The sequence below is a fragment of the Schistocerca nitens genome, chromosome 4, assembly GCF_023898315.1.
Source record: "Schistocerca nitens isolate TAMUIC-IGC-003100 chromosome 4, iqSchNite1.1, whole genome shotgun sequence".
NCBI classification, from domain to species: Eukaryota; Metazoa; Arthropoda; class Insecta; order Orthoptera; family Acrididae; genus Schistocerca; species Schistocerca nitens.
Window position 1 is genome coordinate 482,096,237 of NC_064617.1, and position 5,730 is coordinate 482,101,966.

Genomic DNA, 5,730 nt, shown 5'->3' on the forward strand with positions numbered 1-5,730 from the left:
GATTATGTTACAAAATGGGATTCGACATTGGTACAATATAATCAGTGTCACTTGATGTCCTAAGCCTAATACAAAGATATCTAGATAACTTTTCTGGCTCTTGGGAGTCTATGATATCGTCCCTGTAATGGACTGTAATTATGCAGACACTCTTGATAGTAAAATTAATTCCTAAGTAGTGATTTATAAGTCGGAATGCAGTTTTCAGAGTACAGTATTGAGTTGACTGTAGACACTGAACGCTAATGTCTAATTGCTGGTTCGTAACTCTCTTATAGCTGGTGCGGCGCGTCATGTTTTGAGCCGGTCGGCAGCATGATATGCGTGTCCACCAGTTCAAGATAGAAGTAAAGTAGTCCACAGTTGACAGCATTCTCTATTGGGTGCGCCCGCATCTCGTCGTCGTGCGGTAGCGTTCTCGCTTCCCACGCCCGGGTTCCCGGGTTCGATTCCCGGCGGGGTCAGGGATTTTCTCTGCCTCGTGATGGCTGGGTGTTGTGTGCTGTCCTTAGGTTAGTTAGGTTTAAGTAGTTCTAAGTTCTAGGCGACTGATGACCATAGATGTTAAGTCCCATAGTGCTCAGAGCCATTTGAACCATTTCTCTATTGGGTGCCTGTGCTATCCGTGGACACACACGAAACGCCGGAGGAAGTGGTGGTGAAGCAGGAAGAGGTCCGTGTTTGTAAGCACTATCTGGAGTATGTTGCGTGCACTTGAGAGATGCCAAACGAAAGGTTGCGCCTGTGTGGTGCCCCCTCTCGCAGGATTTGTTGCGTATCTCTTGTCTGGTACACAACAGTTAGCATTCTGAAAACATAAACGCACTCTCGTGTTCGAAGTTTCAACATTTGTAAGGTGAATAAGCAGTCTATGTTCTTTTAAATAAAGTCCGATTGTAATTACTATTACTATGCAAACTATTTCCTTGCATTGACAGTTAACAACAACATGGTCTTGTGTAACCAAATTCGCCGCTTACTGACGACAGCTTCTGGGCCTTTAATTTGACTCATACGAGTAAAGAATTAATTTTATAAGAAAACTGTTTGAAGTTCGATGCATCGTGTCTAAATTTTATAATTACATGCATTCTTTTTCTTGCTAGTAACTTGATGCGTCCTTTCTTTACCAACATTTTACCTTATATTTAAAAATAAATCAACACCTTAAGGAGGAGCGCAAGTTACACCGACACTTTTATAAATATTACTGCTTGCAAACTACCTCTTTTTCTAGATTTATTCACACTCTAACGTGTATGAATCCACGTTTAGTCTAAACACGTCCCTGACTGTTTTAATAATAAAGCTTCATATTTTGTTAAAATAAAATTGTCTTCTCGTTCACGCATGATGGCTTGCTTACCTTGTATCTCTAAAAACAAATCTTACCGACAGAACATTTTTTCTCATAGCTCCTTTGCTAGCCTTGCATTTGAGTTCTTTGAAACAAAAGCTGCGAATCAGTCACAAAGTTGGTATTTCCCTGTGTTGTTTACAATATCGCAGAATTTCTATCTAGTGATATACACAGCTTGATAAAATATGTGAAACACACATAATAAATAGATATCAATGTAACTTCATACACGTACACACCATCGACGGGTATGCAACTCATTACAGCTGCAATTCTCTGTGACAGGCAGGACGGCTACCAGAGTGCGGGGGGGGGGGGGGGGGTGTTACCAAGTCTGATAGGGTATCTAACAGGCGAGGACGGCGTCAGATACTGAGCAGTCGCAGTGAAGGACACGGAATGCTGCGTACTCGTATGAGACAGCGTTATCAGTACCTCAGAGTTTGAAGGGAGGCTCATTGTGGGTCTCCATTTAACCAGCTCTTCGAATCGCCAAGAATGCAGGTTTGTGGGGCATCCAAATGTGACAGAGGCCCGATGTGGGACTGCATGGGATCGTGAGGGCAGGCATACTCATCGTTAATGATCCTGTAGGCCGGGTCTGACCATTACAAGGGAGCATCGTCGTATTGTGCACCAAGCACAGGTAAGTCCTCCAGATCTCCGCTTGCCATCCGAGAGCAAGTAATGAAATCCTTGCTACATTCTGCGGCATCCCGCACCACTGGTCAGAGACTAGCTGCAGCTGAACTAAGGAATTACCATGCTATGCTTATGCTGCCGTTAACATCACAACACAAATGGCTACGTTTGGAGTGGTGTCGTGAATAGGTCAGTATTCATATTTGCTACGCCTTCTACATCATGATCCATGTTCCTAGCCTAAACATTTTCAGAATTGCCTCTAACTGCAGATCTGCTCTTTACCAATGGTGCCTCCATCTACCGCCAAAGACACCACAGAGAACCCACACGTATCTTTGTGAGAAAAGAATAATATGCAACGACCACCTCATTATTATAGAAATCCTCCCACTTGTGTTCATGCACAGCCATTCACGATCTGAAACAGTGCGCCAACCTTACATTTTTACTCCCACACTAACAACTGCTATCATTCCATACCACACTCTGCCACATACTCCTATGAGAGTAAAGCAAACCTCCTCCCACCGGACCTGAATTAACCGATACGACCCTACTGTTGCAGCGCCCCATCCAAACAACTTCCTACGCCCTATTCCCACCGACATAATCATAACTGGTTTTTCTGTAACCTACCCTCAAAACTTTCCTTTCGCGTGATCCCCATCTCCTTCATCAAATTTCATACGCTTTTCGTTCCTGTTTCATCTTAGCGCCACCACCCCATTTTCCCAGAATTACTCGCATCTGTCTTTCTCTTATACAGCCTGAAAAGCTTTTAAGGTTGTTGCACGGTAGGTTGTGTCGAGAGATAATCCTCAAGAAAAAAAATCGATACGTTGCGCCATTCCCGCTTTAATTAGCATTGAAGTTAGCCCATCAGGCTGATGCGTGCGTAAGTTCTTGCGGTTCGCCAGATATAATAAGAGTTGTTTTCATAGCGTAGACGATATCGCAGGAGACTGTTTGGCCTTTGGCTCGGGTTCGGTCCTTACTACCGTCCCATGTCCAATTTCGGTATCGCTCTCTTGTTTGATTCTAGGAAACCACACGAAGAACAAGCTTGGCGACTCCGTCTCTGACGGGTCGCTTGAATCTACGAGTGCGACGGCCAGATTGGCTGACTTCAATGCTAGTTAACTCGAAAACGGTGCTACGTATCGTATTTTTGCTTAACAATTATTTCTCAACACAGCCTACCTTGCAATACCGTTGCAAGCTTTGCAGAGTGCTTCTGATCATACTGTGTAATTCACATCTAATCGCACCCTCTAAACCACCTCTCATTCTTCCCTTGAAATTTCTCTCCATTAATCGACATCTCAAAATGAGGTCTCCACCAACACCTCACCTCACCAATTTTCGTCTCATAATCCCATTAGCCGCGTGGTCTTGGGCGCCTTGCCACGGTTCGCGCGGCTCCCCCCGTCGGACGTTCGAGTCCTCCCTCGAGCAAGGGTGTGTGCTGCCCTCAAGACAGATTAAGAAGCGTGCAAGCCTAGGAACTGATGACCTCAGTAGTTTCGTCCCATAGGAATTATCACCTCCAAATAAGGCCATCAGATGAAACGTGTTATCCGGAACTGGTCACTGAGCTACAGAAGAACACCTTTAGTAGGACTACAGTAACTCCGATATCGACAACTTCAGCAGAATTACAATACTTACCCCATAGCCATCGTGACATCAGGATGATCTGTTAGAACCGTACTTTCCTCATCATTGAGATTTTTTTAACCTTTATAGTATTCAAATCATATTTGCAAAAAAGCAAGTACCTAGCTGCTGTCACACTGCACCGATTGGGGTTTGAAATATATTAAAAGTTACAAGTTTAATAGCCTAGCCTGTTCATTTCCACTACTGACGTCTCCCAAAGAAGATCCCCGTGAAGAATTCCCCAGAATGCAGACACAGAGGAAAACATAGAGACAGCTGAAAACATCTTGTTGGACGGTAAATGATGGAATGGTTATGAAATATTTGACGCCAAAGGTATACTAGAATGGCAGGAACGAACTACAAGGAATTAAAATATCCGCAGTAAGTATGAAAACGTTTTGTGCAAATTGGGAATCACAAACGTTGAAAGCTAACCATTAGGAAATGTCTTGACAACTGGTTTGATGCATTTCATCTTTGCCTGACTGTTGTAACCCACATCATCTTTGTGGCCGATCGATTCTAGGCGCTACAGTCTGGAACCGCGCGACCGCTACGGTCGCAGGTTCGAATCCTGCCTCGGGCATGGATGTGTGTGATGTCCTTAGGTTAGTTAGGTTTAAGTAGTTCTAAGTTCTAGGAGGCTGGTGACCTCAGAAGTTAAGTACCTTAGTGCTAAGAGCCATTTGAACCCACATCATCTTTAGCTTCTTACTACAGTCAAGCCAAAGCGCTGGTCTCCATCTGGAAGTTTTAGTCCTCCACGCACACTCTCTTCTTTCCAAAACTAAATATTATCTGATGCTTCAGGACATATCTGAGCCTTGCTGCGGCTCGTGTTGGTGCCGTGTGTAGGTTTCTGCCAGACCGTATCGTTTAGTTGGCATGGTTGCGTTGTTTGTCTTCTTCTCGGGTTCACTGGCACCACTCGCTTTCGTAAGCGTTGCCTGTCCTCTAGTGGCAGCGTCTACTGGCCTATTTTTGGGGGAGCTCGTGCTTCTTCCGTGTAGTGTGAGTGCGGAGTTCGGTGGGGACGCAGGAGCAGCGAGGTCCGCGCAGAGCGACAACACGACACGACCGCTGGCGGCGTGTATGGACTGCCGGATGGACGTGTCCAACTCTTGGCGGCCTTTCTCTTCGCTTGCGAAAAAGTTTTTGGTGTGACCTAGTCAGAGGCGATTCCTGGAGCACCACCTGTCACTGACCCTTGTGTTTTATTTTATTATTGTATTATTAAGTTACCATCATTTGTCTCACCTGTTTGGTGATCTATTGTTTGTTTTTTAATTAACTTTTACCATACCATTCGCCGTTTGACAGTATATTGATAAAAAATTTATAATTGCCATTTTGGCGTTCAAGGCCTTCAACCGTGATTGTGGTTACTTGCTTTAAAATTCTGATTGCGACCTCATTGGCTTGTTTTCAAAACTTATTTATTAAAATAAATGAGTGAAATTGCAAAGCAAACCAATAGTAATTGATTGGGGCCCCGTACACAATCGTAACCCATTCTGCCTTCCTTAATTACCAGATTTCAGTATCCTATCAACCGATCAGTCCATTTAGTCATTTTGTACCAAACATTTCTTTTCTACATAATTCCATTCCGTATCTCTTCATTAATTATCAGATCTACCCATCTATGGAGTTCTGCTGTGACATCACATTTCCAAAGTTTCTATTTTCTTCTTCTCTGTACCGTTTGTCAACCACTTTTCCATTACGAGAGCGTGTTGAAAAGTAATGCCCCCGAATTTTTTATGTGAAAATTATTGACTCATTTAAGATGAAATCTAAAATTCTACATCTTTATTCTTCATGTCAACGTGTTAGTTTCTCAACGTAATCACTCTGACGACGAACGCATTTCTCCCAACGAGAGACTAGTTTGTAGTTACCGTCACTATAGAATGTTTGACGCTGTTGACGTATCCACAACCTCACCTCTGCTTGCACCGCATCGTAACTATCAAAGTGATGTCCTCGAAAGCGTTCTTTAAAATTTGGAAATAGATGAAAATCTGTTGCGGCCAAGTCGGAATTGTATGGAGGACGATCGA